The 15366-nt window shown below is 41.9% G+C and overlaps 1 long non-coding RNA gene across 3 annotated transcripts in view; it reads left to right on the top strand.

Annotated features, from left to right (window-relative positions):
• The window catches only part of LOC309529106, a 239630-nt gene that overhangs the window by 211938 nt on the left and 12326 nt on the right, over positions 1-15366 (top strand). For 2 of the 3 annotated variants that reach the window (XR_014218078.1, XR_014218079.1), the window contains exons 4-5: positions 7769-7857; positions 11344-11460. This is a non-coding gene — a long non-coding RNA (uncharacterized lncRNA). Of the gene's footprint in view, positions 1-7768; positions 7858-11343; positions 11461-14346; positions 14964-15366 lie in introns of those variants that run through there. The other variant, XR_014218080.1, reaches the window with a different exon arrangement.

Genomic DNA, 15366 nt, shown 5'->3' with positions numbered 1-15366 from the left:
AGACAGAATGTTTTTCTAGCATCACTGCCTTTGATGCCTGTCAAAAGAGGATGGAGGCAAAATGCAAAGATGGGTTAAAAGTTCAGCAATTTGCTGTCTACCTTACCCTCGTTTCTATGTACATATATTTTTGAGATAATCTGTGTGAAGGGCTTCATACTCTCAAAAGGGTAGAGGCCAGATCTCAGCCTCTTATGGTCTAAGGCTCTCACATTGGTAGGGTGGACAGTATTGTTATCTCCATAATAGGACAGTATCATTATTTGCACAAAGCAGAAGAGAGGCTGAAGCTAAGAAAAAATGGCTCACTTGTGGTAAAGGTAAAGGGACCCCTGACTGTTAGGTCCAGTCATGAGCGATTCTGGGGTTGTGGCGCTTATCTCGCTTTACTGGCCGAGGGAGCTAGCGTACAGCTTCTGAGTCATGTGGCCAGCATGACTAAGCTGCTTCTAGTGAACCAGAGCAGTGCATGGAAACACTGTTTACCCTCCCGCCGGAGCGGTACCTATTTACTTACTTGCACTTTGACGTGCTTTCAAACTGCTAGGTTGGCAGTGGTAATGGTAGGACGTGCAATATATATATATATATATATATATATATATATATATATATATATATTTGCTTTCGTAGATTTTCACGGGTACAGGAATGCAGGTTTTGGTGTCTTCGGGTGTCTTCCCGTGTAAGAGTCGGGGTGTCTGTGCGACGTTTCGACGAGGTCTCACTCGTCATCTTCAGGCTGGTGCTTTCGGCTTCTTGTTACTGGAACAGAGCAGAATCTGGTGTTTGAGTTCCTATAAATACTGTTGAGGGGTGTGGTGTATAGCCTCCAACGTTCTGGGCAGAGAGGAAGTTCCTAGATTAGTGTGCCTCTTCTTCTTTTGTTCCTTAATTACTTGAGGGATATCTTGAGTGATTTCATGAGTGATATTCTGAATACCACTGGGTGGGTCATTAAGTGTAGATTAGTTGCTAAAGCTTTTGTGTCTTGACCTCTTGAGCTTGTGAAGAGTTTTTCTGAGAAGATGGCTGTGCTGCATTTAGTTGTGCTCTGGCTTGGCTTCGTGTATAGGGGCGAGCTGTGGTTTTGTGCCTTGTGCCAGCCAGATCTGTGTAGGGATTGCAGGGGGGTGCAGCATCCGGAGGTGCCACTATAGTTTGGCTACTGGATGGAGTCTGTAATATGTCTGTGGAGAGGGTCTGGGTTTGGGTCTGGTGTGGTTGATTGGTGACGGCGTTCTGTGTGCCTCTGGTTCTGGTGTCGGTTTTTGTGGGGAGGGCTAATTTCCAGATGTCTGGCAGGCGGGACGTGTCGTCACGCTTGTTCATGTTGTGAGGGTGTTTCTCTATCTCGATGGCTTCCATGATTATTCTCTTGTGGTGATGTTCCATGTTAAAGAGCAATTTGGAATCTGCAAAATTAATTTCGTGTCCTGTTTCTTTCATGTGTTGGAAAAGAGAGGAAGTTTTTTCTTCTTTTTTGACGGCATTCTTGTGTTCTGCGATACGTGCATTTATTCGTCTGTTTGTTTGTCCAATGTACGTGGCTGGGCAGACTTTGCAGGGTATTTCATAGACCCCTTGGTTTTCCAGCTGGATTTTGTCTTTTGGGTTTCTGAGGATATTGGCTATTTTTTGGTTGGTGCAGAAGGCTGTTTTGATATTGTGTTTATGGAGGATTTTGCTGATTTTGTCTGTAGTGCCCTTGATATAAGGAAGGAGGGCCATGCCATTGTTTTCTTCTGTGTCTTGGTTTTTGGGGGGTGTTTCTTTTTGGATTAGCTTCGTAACCCTGTTTTTCTGGTATCCATTGGCGATTAACACATTTGAGAGATTCTGTAACTCAGTTGTCAAGTGGTCTTTGCCAGCCAGGCGTTTGGTTCTGGAGATGAGAGTCTTGGCTACGGAGTTTATTTGTGCAGGGTGGTGGTGTGATTGTGCATGTAAGTAGCGGTTGGTGTGTGTTTTTTTCTGGTAGATAGTGTGTCCTAGGGAGCCATCAGGTTTTTTGTAGATTAGGACGTCAAGAAAGGGGAGTTGGTTGTTGTCTTCTATTTCCATAGTGAATTGTATTTTGGGGTGTAGGCTGTTGAGATGTGTGAGGAAGCTATCTAGTTTTTCTTTCCCGTGTGGCCAAATTACAAAGGTGTCGTCAACATATCTGAGCCAAAGTTTGGGTTTGTGTTCTGACTTGTCTAAAGCATTGGTTTCAAAGTGTTCCATGTACAAATTTGCGATGACCGGTGAGAGGGGTGATCCCATAGGTGCTCCTTCTATCTGTTTGTATCTTTGTCCATTGTGGATGAAGTACGTGTTGGTTAGGCAGTGGTTGGTCAGGTCCAGGATGTATTTGGGGGGGTTGTATTTGTTTTGAATGGCTGTCAAGGCTTCATTAATGGGCACTTGAGTGAAGAGAGATACAACATCGAAGCTCACAAGTAGGTCATCGGGATGTAGGTATTGCTTCTTTATTGTTTCTATGAACTGGAAGGAGTTAGTAACGTGTGAAGCGATGGATTCTGCATAGGGCTGAAGTTGCTTAGCGAGAAATTTAGCGAGATTTTGTAGAGGTGAGCCTATGGAGCTGACTATTGGTCTGAGTGGTGTTCCTTCTTTGTGTATCTTGGGGAGACCGTAGAGTTTGGGGCATCTGGAAGATTTTTCTCTGGGGATGATTCTTAGCTGGATTTCTTCACTGATAGGAGAGGCTTTTATTTTGGATTTGGTGGTTTTTTCCAGATAGGTGGTGGGATCTGTTTTTATAGGTTGGTAGGTAGGGTCTTGGAGTAGATTTGATAGTTTTGCTTGGTAGTCCGATGTGTTCATCACAACAGTGGCGTTGCCTTTGTCTGCTGGGAGAATGATTATGTTGTTGTCTTTCCTCAGGTTGGTGAGTGCTTTCTGTTCTTCTTTGTGTAAATTGCTTCTGGGTGGTTTGCTGGAGCAAAGGATGTTGGTGACTTCAAGTCTGATTTTATTGGCTTCATCTGGGTCGATTTTGGTCAGGCTAGCTTCGACTCCGCATATGATGTTTTCCGTGGGGATGCGTCTGGGGGCGACTGCAAAGTTGAAACCTTTGGAGAGTACTTTGGTTTCAGTTGGGGTGAGGATCCTGTCTGATATGTTATGTACTGTTTGTTTCATGGGTTGTTGTGGAGGTTGGCTGGGTTTCTGGCGTTTCTCTAGTTTGTAGAGTTTGTTGGTGTGTCTGTCTGTCTTGTGTGAGGTCTCAGTTTCAGCTCTCCAGACGGCTAGTTGTTTGCATTTGTCCCAGAGTGCAGGGTGGATTTTGTTACATAGTTTGAGGTGAAGAGTGAGCAGATCTTTGTTGGTTTGGTTTAGTAGGTATCTTTTCTTATGTATTTCGTTTCTGATTAGGGATAGTTCAGTTCGTTTCAGGATCCTTTCGGTAGCTGGGGTTTTAGAGTGGAATTTAAGTTGGAAGCATGTGGGAGTTAAGTTGTTGTCTCGGCAGTTGCGTAGGAACAGGAGATCACATAAGATGGTGGCTCTTCGGATTTCTAGTTTCTCGTAGGTTCTTGTCAGCTGGAAGGTTTCCTCCCCGTAGAGGTGAGATATTTGCTTTCGTAGATTTTCACGGGTACAGGAATGCAGGTTTTGGTGTCTTCGGGTGTCTTCCCGTGTAAGAGTCGGGGTGTCTGTGCGACGTTTCGACGAGGTCTCACTCGTCATCTTCAGGCTGGTGCTTTCGGCTTCTTGTTACATGAAAGAAACAGGACACGAAATTAATTTTGCAGATTCCAAATTGCTCTTTAACATGGAACATCACCACAAGAGAATAATCATGGAAGCCATCGAGATAGAGAAACACCCTCACAACATGAACAAGCGTGACGACACGTCCCGCCTGCCAGACATCTGGAAATTAGCCCTCCCCACAAAAACCGACACCAGAACCAGAGGCACACAGAACGCCGTCACCAATCAACCACACCAGACCCAAACCCAGACCCTCTCCACAGACATATTACAGACTCCATCCAGTAGCCAAACTATAGTGGCACCTCCGGATGCTGCACCCCCCTGCAATCCCTACACAGATCTGGCTGGCACAAGGCACAAAACCACAGCTCGCCCCTATACACGAAGCCAAGCCAGAGCACAACTAAATGCAGCACAGCCATCTTCTCAGAAAAACTCTTCACAAGCTCAAGAGGTCAAGACACAAAAGCTTTAGCAACTAATCTACACTTAATGACCCACCCAGTGGTATTCAGAATATCACTCATGAAATCACTCAAGATATCCCTCAAGTAATTAAGGAACAAAAGAAGAAGAGGCACACTAATCTAGGAACTTCCTCTCTGCCCAGAACGTTGGAGGCTATACACCACACCCCTCAACAGTATTTATAGGAACTCAAACACCAGATTCTGCTCTGTTCCAGTAACAAGAAGCCGAAAGCACCAGCCTGAAGATGACGAGTGAGACCTCGTCGAAACGTCGCACAGACACCCCGACTCTTACACGGGAAGACACCCGAAGACACCAAAACCTGCATTCCTGTACCCGTGAAAATCTACGAAAGCATATATATATATATATATATATATATATATATATATATATATATATATTTGTAACCCAGTCTTTGCGATGCCATCTTTGGATTTCTTCAAAATGCAGTAGAAATCATATTCATGTGAATTTTTAATCATTATTTTATTTCCGTCTTGAGTTGGGTTCCTGGAAAAGGTCATGGCTGAGTGGTAGAGCAGCTCTTTAGCATTCAGAAGTCCCCAGGTTTAATCCCCAACATCTCCAAATTGGGCTGGTCTGAAATCCTAGAGAGCTGCTGCCAATTGTGTAGAGAGTACTGAGCTAGATGGAACAATTGTTCTGACTCAGGGTAAGACAGCTTCCTATGTTTCTGTGAATATACGTGTTTAAGTTTTAAATAATTTTTTTAATATGCATGTTGATAAAATAAGTTTCTGAAGGAAAAGGCTTTGTGATGTGTTTGCCTGGTGCATATAAGAGTTATAGCCAGTGGTGTAGCATGGGCTACCAGCACCCGAGCCTGCACAGAGGGTGATGGGTGGGAGAGAGGGAAATGGACATTGTATATATGCACTTTCAACTGCCTAAAGGCATACGTGTCTCCCAAGAGACTGCAGCCATAGAGATCAGAAAAGAAGAGTTGTTCTATTGTCTGGAGAGGTCACTTCCTGGTTTGCAAGGAGAAGCCATTTGCAACAGAGCCCAGCAACGGAAGGGGGCAGCTGTATTGAGGCAGCACTGGCTGTTGAAATTTTGCACCCTTAACATTATGCACCCAAAGCAACCACCCTTGTAGTCCCCCACTCTATGCCACTGGTTACAGCTGACAGTGGTTCTCAACCTGTGGGTCCCCAGATGTTGTTGGACTACAACTCACATCATCCCTGAGCTCTGGCCTTGCTAGCTAGGGGTGATGGGAGTTGTTGTTCAACAACATCTGGGGACCCACAGGTCGAGAAAGGTTGCCTTAGAAGAAAGATTTACCTCCTATGGAAAAGAGGAGACAGAATGCTTTTTTTTTAAAAAAAGATGGTGATTGCTGCCTGAAGTTATCTGTTAAGTACTTGTATTAATATGTATTGTGATTTTATATATATATAAATCCGCTGCCTGAGTCAGCTGATCAAAAGTGTTTTCAGGGGCTTCTTTGTGAACAGTTAATCTAAGCAGTTAATTGAAGGTTGCAATCCTTCCAGCATTAGTTCTTTCTTTTATTTTGGATTTGAAATTTTGATCACATTATTAGGTATTAGGTCCTGAACATATCTATGTGGCAATCTCTCATCATGCTCATTTAGTAAGCAATTTGTCTCTTTTGTGAGAAGGTGCTCCTAGAGATCAGAGAAGCTTTCATAAACTTAACCTCCCTCCACAATGAAACCCTGTCATAATCCCTCAAAAATTGGGATCAAATGTGTAGGTCATATGATGCTTCAGCAGGCAGCCTAACCAAATGATGGGAATCTACAATAGTAGCGTATTTACATGAAATAAGAACAAAAGATTGGGAGTTCATAGTAAGTCAGTTAGGGAAAGCTCAAATCATTTTTGAAAGACATTGGCAGTTGAATACTATAACTGCTCAGAGAGGATGGGTAGCAAAGAGCTGGTATATTGCAGAAATCAAAAAGTTCCCTATTATTCAACACTCCAGTGATGGAGAAATAGGTTTTGTATCCTTTAATAATAACTGGATAAAGGTGAACAGATTTCGGAAATTACTGTTACAGGTATCACTAGATCCTTTTTGCCAGTCTCCTAGCAATCACTGAATTCTATTTGTATCAGGTGATGAGCTATAAACATACTAATAAAAAAAGATAACAACATGCTCACCTGGAGAAGAATGGGGGAATTTTTATGTGGAACCATCATGTGACAAGCCAAGTTAAGAAGATCCAAATGCATGGGTTTTTTAAAAATCCAAAATATCCTAACCCCATCCTTAAACTCCTGTAGCCTGTCATCAAGCAGGTTAGAAACAAGAATTGCTGTGTATTTAATTGAATTCCCCCAAAAGTTAATGAAGTGGCAGGCTCCTTCGTCACATCAGAAGACAAAGAGACATCCAATTCAAATGCTAAATAAATAAAGGCAGACATGATTCATCAATGTTGCCCAGGGCTGCCTTTTCTACAAAAAGGAAATGGCCCAAATAATGGTAAAATAAATCAGGTCCTACTCATTTCCTTGGTGCCTAATCTGGGAATGGACTAAACTCTTAGTTGCACAAAATATGGAACCATCCATTGGCACTGCCTTATCAAAGTAAAACTTGTCTTGAAGTGGGAAACAAAGCAAATAATAATAGAAACTCAGGTGAGCAAGCAGATTTCATATAGCCAGTGAAGCCCCTTGCCCATAGCTGTTGATCTTACCCACATCAGAATAAAAATATCCATCATGAACTGATCAAAAATCAAGAAAGATGGCATCATTCAGCCATGCTCCCCTGCAGTATGACTAGGGATGAAAACTTCTGTCAATTTTGGTTTGCTCCATTTCTCATTTTTCCAATCTGAAATTCAGTTATCCATATTTCTACAGCAATTCGCACTTTTAAAAAAGAGAAATCCTCATGAAAATACTTCAGCATTTTAGTGTCAGTTTCTCCTAATAAACACACATTTGTGTGCAGTTTTGACTATTTTACATGTTTTTGCAAATGATTGCTCCTAATATAATGCATTTTTGTATATTACTTTCACTAATATATTAATTTTTATGCACACTTTCTCTAAACACAATGCATTTTGTAAACATTGGTTACTTAGAGAACTACATGGTGAACTTTGGATCCATGCAGATTTCAAAGGATGGTTGAGTTTTGGATCTCATAGTGTTTCATAAAGTGTGAGTGAACTGAATCAAATCTGCCCCCTGCCCCCCAATCCCTATGTATGACATGTGATGCATCAACCAGAACTCATGCGAGAGCTTTTGGGCAACAATCTCAAAGAAGGGAGAAGGCAAAAGGGGCAACCGTTTTGACCTCACCAATCCCCCACTTAATTTTATAACCAGCTTTATTGCAACACTTTACTGAGCTCAAACACTAAGCACCAGGCCCCTTGCTATGAAGCCAAATTGCTTTTTGAACTCATGTTCAACATAGGATCAAATCTATGAAAACCAATGGAACCTATTTAAAAGTGGGCACTTTCATAACAGTTGTATAATGAATTCTTTTTTTTAACGGGAAGAGTGTGACATAATATAATAAACTATGTCCTTATCTCTGCAGATAGCCTGGTTGTCCTGGAGTCCCTCCCCTGTGGGCTGACGTCTGTGGCAGGCACAAAAGAAGGGTATTTAAAGCACAGGACCTTCAAGGTGAACTGGGCAGAAGTGGGTTGAATCATGGTGTGGGATATTTCAAGATACATTTTTAAAGGATGCATCATTTTCTCTGGGGAGATTACTCAGAATGCAACAAAGGAAGGCCTTTCCTAATTAAATACAACAGTACTTTTGGCAGTAAGGGGGGCAAGCTCTCAGACTCCGAGTCTCCTGAGATGGGCTCATTTCTTTGGCAGTCTTTGGCCTTGACTTTCTGTCCTCAGAAATTCATTTCCAGCATCTCCTGCCAAACTGTCTTCTCTTCCTTCCTCTAGTTTATTTATCCTGAGCTCCTTTTGCCTGCCCTTTCTAACATTTCCTTCCCTTCCTGCTGTCAACTTGACAAACCCCTCACTTGGATCTCAGCTCTTTCTCTTTGTTTTCCTCTGTATCCTTCTCTCGACTTTTTGCCTCATCCAACTCCGTAGCTGACACTGCCACTGAAAATGATGGAGTGACTTCGTTCTGTGGAGGCACAGCAGTATACCCACCACATCAGTGCACACAGAGGCTGGTATATGCACACAAGGATTGGTTTCCCCCGACACCACCCAAGTGAGAAGAAAAGGAAACAAGAGATTTTGTTTCCTACCTCCCAAACCCTCCCTGATGAATCATTTCATGATTCTGCCACAATCCTTCAAAACATTCAATGACTTATTCCACTTATCTCACTTATTTCAATGGGATTTTGGAGCAGTTTAACACTGTGCAGGATTTCAGTCCATGTCTATAATTTTCCTTGAACTACATGTTTTGCAGGGGGGAGGATGAGAAACAAAAAAATTAAGTATTTGATGCGGAAGAGCAAATTAATTCCATATAAGTAAAAAAACCCAAACAACCCTCACAATTCTAGAAATGTACAAATTAAATTTTACTTGGCCATTTTGTTGTCATTCTTGATCAGGAACTCAGTGTTCCATTACAGTATCGGTAATGAAAACACTGTACTTTCATAACAGTCTGTTAGTATTCCACAAAGATTGACTAAGCGGACTAAAATTGGATGTATTTGTTACATTTGATTTCCTAAAAAATGTATGTGTGAAAAAACAGGAGATTAGCAATCTATAGTGTTTTGCTGGACAGCATAGTACTTTGAAATCGTTTGTGGTTTCCATCACATGTCTGACACATCATATGCAAAGCAAATTGCTTATCATATTGTACATGTCACTTTTCCTCCCTCCTTTGCAAAGCCTGGGTCCTGCATGCAAACTCTGAAATGGGATTGATCACGTCTTAATAAAACCAGACCTTTAGCTGAAATTCCAGCATTGCAAAGGGTTGGAATAGATGACCCTCAGGATCTCTTCCAACTCTACAATTTTGTGATTCTAAGAGGCCTTCCTATGTCCCACTTTCTATGTCCTTCCTCTGTACTTGGTGGTGGGAAGTCGTGGAAGAGATGGTTTCATTTGCAATACAAAGGCTGCAGGAGTGCCTAAGATTTTCTTACGAATTTGCAGTATTGGTGGGTTAGGTTTAGGAGCAGCTAGGGTGGAGGTGCCCTGCCATTTACCAGGCCTCCTGGCACTGCCATCGCTGTGGGTTACCAGGAAGGGGAGGTGGTAGGGAGGTTGCTCAGAATGGGGACATTAGTGGGAACACCACACACTCCCCACTGACCTCCCCACTGCCTGGTCTTTCCACCCAGTAAGCTACACTGGCCCTAGTGACTGCAGGCTTGCACTAGATGCCTATATGCTATCAGACCAGGTTCAAGGTTCTTCTATTAATTTACAAAATTCACAGATTGTGTCCAGGATACTTCAGGGAGCACCTGATCCCTTTTATCCCTGCATTATGGCTGAGGTCTTTGGGGAGTCACTGTTAGTGGTTCCCTGTGGCTTGCACACAGGGCTTGTATCTGCGAGGAGCCGTGTCTTCGGTACTGTGACCCCAATGTTGTGGAATTCCTTTCCAATTGAGGTCAGGTAGGCCCCTTCCCTGTTGAACTTCTGATGCTTTCTGTAGATAGTAATAAAAAATTCTAGCGCGTTTCTTAATCGGACTCTGATTTTACGGTTTCAGTCTTCTAGTTTTCTGTCTCTTGTGCCCTGCTTAGAGATGGCTGAATAAGCGGTATACAAATTGTTGAAATGGGTAAATGAAAACTAAATGCCCAAGCCCCTTCTTGCTGTCTGCTCTTGGGTAGCATAATGGAAACTGTACTTCTCATTATGTATATTAGCCTTGAATATAGTATAAATTGCATGGGGATATCTGATACCTGTCATGTGTACTCTGTAGGCAACCTGGCTTGAACCAGATCCTTACTGCCACCATTTCCAGGAAGCAGCGTAAGTCAGAAGTGTTAGAAATTGTGCTCCTCAGTGCTATTCCAATTCCAGGAGGAAGGGCATGCGGGTACACTAGATGATGCCATTAGAAATGTTAGAGCCTAGAGGCCTTCACTGTCTCAAAATTAATTTTTAAATGAGATTAATTTTCAGGCACCCAGCAGACATTTTTAAAACATCAATTTAGAATTGGATGCAAGAGGGAGGAGTGGGGAGGGTCTGGTCATTGCCATCTGCTTTTGTATTCAATTTTTTTGTAAAGGGCTTCTAGTTGTGACACCAGTGTAATGGGAGTTATGGTTCATTTATATGGTTATTGCTGTTGTTATTGACATGAAAACGCTATGAAAGTAGTCAGCCCCCTAGTATGTACCAAAGGAAATATGTATAAACACATGCACATGAACTATTGATTAGCTAATTTAAAATGGTGATAAAATAATGTGCCTAGTCTGGTCCCCGATAGCTTTTTACCCTAGATAATAACTCCAGATATTATATGTATTAATGATATCTGCATTAGTGCCAAGTAGAGTTCATTCTGGTTCAAGTTAATAAAACAACCGCTGAAGGAATTAATAAGAGCTTGCTACTTGTTGCAAAACAATTGAAACCCTGGAGGACTTGATATTAGAAAACTCCTGGGTGGTTGCTTCTTGTGAAAACTTTTGAATTAATTGTATTAAATATAAACATTTCTTAACTCCTGCAAGATTTACATTCCATGTCTCTCTTATAAATGCCATTCCTAACTCTTACTGCTCCTTTGGGACTTATTTAATTTAGCAATTGCTCCAGAAAGCACTTCATAAAAAACAATTATTGAATTAATTGTGATATTTCTAGCATAGCATTCATTTATGGCATCCTCACCACCTGTAATCCCTTTCCACAATTCCCTTATAGAAGCAAAATTGAGTAATTTTCAGTTCCTATTATACTCTATATTTATGATTATAGTGGAAATCTTGGCATGCTTTTTGTTTAGGTCTTACTGTGCAATCTCACCCAGGGAATATGCCAGTTGGAGCTCTTTTCTAGGGTCCTATACATGTTTATCCACAAATATGCCCTACTGAGTTCAATGTGTCTTGCTACCATTTAAGCGTGTTATGTAATTGCAGTCTATAGATGTACATGCACAGTCTTAAAGTGCATTCACTGACTTTTGCAGATGCTTGGGCGGGGGACAGAGATATCTGAAATCTTGTGAAGTCATCAGTCAATTATGAAGGCCATCAATCTTTGGACCCTTTAAGACAAGCAATTTATACTGGGCCTATTGTGCAAGGTAACAGCACTGCAGTAACTCATAACCATCCATTCATACAATGAGATCTACACCTGAGGCTCTTCTTCAGGCACTCCCAGCAGCAGAAGGTGGGAAGAGACCAGGAAGAGGGTCCTTTCAGTGGTGGCATCTTGCCAGTGGAAGGCCTTCCTCAGGAACGGTCACTGGTGCTCACATTGCTATCATTTTGATGCAATACGAAGACCTTTCTATATTCACAGGTTTTTAAACATTGCTGCTATTACCAGCTTTTGCTAACTGTGGCTATGATCTTATTAATCTTCCTTAGTCTAAACTGATGACCAAGATCTAGCAAGCTCAGTGTGAATCGCATAGCCCTGAAAACAGAAACCTCTGTGTTCTTACTTTAGGCACTGCCACCATTTCTAGCTTAGAATTACAGTAAATCAGCCAAACTGGATTATTTCCCCTAGAAGCAGCTTTAAATAACACAGGACTAATTCTCGCTGTAGATGCCATGTTGTAATTGCCTTGGTTCAGAATAGGCATTGGTTTGACTCACAATGTTTCCATGTATTATGAGTTGAACATCATTTCTCCAGAAGCTCTTTGCCATCTCGGAATATTTCATGAGGTTCTTCACATGCGCAGGCTGCATTCAGATGGACCAGCCTCCTTTGTAGATAAAACCAGAAAGTTATGTACTGTTAGGTCCTTCCCTCTCAATGAAAATTCTGTTTATTACTGCGAAATTACATAACCAGACCACCCAACAAAGCAGACTTTTGTTTTATGAGTGTTCCTTCTATTTGGCTCTGGTGTCTCAACTGCTCCTTGCAAATGTTTTATGTGGTTGCTGCCCCCCATCCAGACCTAAAATCCTCTCCTGCTTGGGGTGGCAATGGGGACAGGTTGAATTTCAGAGTGGCTCGTAGCCATGGCTAATACTAGCAGTAACAGTTCCCTGGGGCACTGTTGTGTGTATGTGCAGCCTCACCAGAGCTCTTAGAAACAGATGAGCTTTTTTTTTTTTTGGCTAAACACTCACAAAATAGTCATAAATTCCAAGCTGGTTCCAATAGAAATGGATTGGTTTTTCACACAAACAGCAGCTGAGGCAATAAAACTGCTCCTGGATAGCTAACTACTTCAGACTGCATGTGGGGGGTTATATAAAAAAGGAAGCATTCCCTGCAAATGAATAACTAGTATATGAAAGAGCTATGCTTAAACACTTTCCCCTGCTATCTAAGGTCACATTCGTACCGAGCATTTAAAGCACTATGATACCACTTTAACAGCCATTGCTTCCTCCCAAAGAATCCTGCGACCTGCAGCTTGTTAACTGTCGGTGTTGAGAATTGTTTGGAGACCCCTATTCCCTCCTAGAGTAGTTTAACAGTCAATTCCTCTTCTCAGGGAACTCTGGGAAATATATGTGAAGGTAAGAGGGGTCTCCTAACAACTCTCAGCACCTACAGTTAACAAGCTACAGTTCCCAGGATTATTTTGGGATTCTATATGCATGCAGTTTTGTTTTCACGAAGAAGCATTATACCATACAATGCCCCACCCCATCTGAGGGGGTACAGTCCAGGAACCGTTTTTAGCACCCCACCTGATGGATGTGTGTCAACTATTCAAGACATCTCACATAGGAAACTGCCTTATAATGAGCCAGACGCTTGTTTCATCTAGCTCAGCATTGACTCCATGGACTGGAACTGGGTCTCCAAGATTTCAGACCCCACATTCCCAGCCCCACTAGGAGATGCAAGGGATTAAACCTGGGAGTTTCTGCATGCCACGGTCCTTCTCAATGAAACACTACAGCTGCTATGGCCACCTTCTTTATAGCCTAGGGGGAACTTCATTAACCATATAGTCCTCCAAGGCACAGAACTACACATAGAATGGCCTCTTCATGGTTGAACTTCTGTAGCTCTTTGATAAAATTTGCTCCATCTCAGTAAGCATTTCACAGTGTGGAGCTAAGAAACCTATTAAAGTTTTTGTGTGTGCTCAGCTCAGAGTCTATCAAAGAAGAAGAAGGAGAGTTTGGATTTGATATCCTGCTTTATCACTACCCGAAGGAGTCTCAAAGCAGCTAACATTCTCCTTTCCCTTCCTCCCTCACAACAAACACTCTGTGAGGTGAGTGGGGCTGAGAGACTTCAAAGAAGTGTGAGTGGCCCAAGGTCACCCAGCAACTGCATGTGGAGGAGCGGGGATGCGAACCCGGTTCCCCAGATTACGAATCTATCGCTCTTAACCACTACACCACACTGGCTCTATCGAAAGGTAGTGTGCATTGGCATTCTCTTCTCTTCCAACACAAACATTTTCCCCTCCTGTGCACATGGCTAGGTCCTGTTTTGTTTTACGACATACTGATTAAAATCTTGGAGGATCAACAGGGACCGGTAGGAATTTCTATGTTTCCTTCTTACCACTTCAGGCAAACACCCCAATATTAAAATCAAGCCACTGGGTGATTTGAAGAGTAAACAAACAAGCAAGCAAGCAAGCAAGCAAACAAACAAATCAGATGTATGTATAAATTATGTTTGTTGGATTTTGAATGCTAATTTCACCAGATGACTTCTAGGTACGTTAATTGACAAATGTCCTTATTCCCGCCCCTCCTTTGTTGGAACCTTATAGTTCAATCCCATGCATCATTACTCAGATGTGAGTCCCATTGTGTTCAGTAGGACTTATTGCATAGGATTGCAGCCTAAGATGAGTGTATGTGATTCAATCATCCTTCTAATTAACGATTCTGTTCTTAAATTAAAAACCCCTCATTTCTTAGCCTAATAAATCTTAGGGTCACTTTTCACTACAATATTTCCTGTGGATTTTTTTGTGCAAAGCACTTGTGTACTGTATTACCTATGAAAGGTTTATGCACATTTGAAATAGGCTTCCACCCCTGCTACAATATGCTGAAGCATTAAAAGAAAAGGGAAAGGACTACATATCTCTTTCCATACGTTTCAAAAGGGAAAGTCTATGCTTGCAACACTGATGTGCCTTTCACGGCTGATGAAGAGCAGTTATGTTCTGTAAGTATTCATACCAAAGTATTATGTAACTTGTGAGAAGCAGGTACAGTGGTACCTCAGGTTACATACGCTTCAGGTTACAGACTCCGCTAACCCAGAAATAGTGCTTCAGGTTAAGAACTTTGCTTCAGGATGAGAACAGAAATTGTGCTCTGGCTGCACGGCGGAGGCCCCATTAGCTAAAGTGGTGCTTCAGGTTAAGAACAGTTTCAGGTTAAGAACGGACCTCTGGAACGAATTAAGTACTTAACCCAAGGTACCACTGTATTATAATGCAAGGCATTTCATACTGCTAATTGTTGTTATTACTCTTCCCTGTGACCCACCCTGGACACACTTCTGTTATATCTTTTCTGAAACAGGATTACCATAATGCTGTTTCCAAGGTGTAGATGAACTACTGCTTTAAATAGCACAGTACCATAATTTTATTTTCTCTACTCTCCCCTTCCTTGTTTCTACTAATCCATGGATCATGCAGAACCTTCATTTAGACTGTCTACCTCATTAATTTCAATCAAGAAAGTCAGTGCTTGCCCATATTCCTTTGCTGATGTGGATCAGCTCCCCCAGAGATCTATATGAATATCTGATTGCAAGCAGATCTCTAGAGTGAGGCAATAATCTTCAGATGAGCCATTTTCTGTCATGTGTATCATATGAATTACAACTTTAAAATAAAAACCTGACATAGCCTTCTCATAAATATCAGGTATGTTCTTTGCATTAAAAAAACACAAAACAGGTTCAGAATATCTGGCAAACGGTTGTTAAAGTGGGACATTAAAAATAACTCACATTCTAGAAATCAACAGAATTAGCACTAGAACACTCATCTTCCTCATAATTCAGGCGGTGGAGAAGAAGAGTAAATGTA

Source organism: Podarcis vaucheri, assembly GCF_965113315.1.
Source record: "Podarcis vaucheri genome assembly, chromosome: 3".
NCBI classification, from domain to species: Eukaryota; Metazoa; Chordata; class Lepidosauria; order Squamata; family Lacertidae; genus Podarcis; species Podarcis vaucheri.
This window is presented reverse-complemented; position numbering and strand designations above follow the sequence as displayed.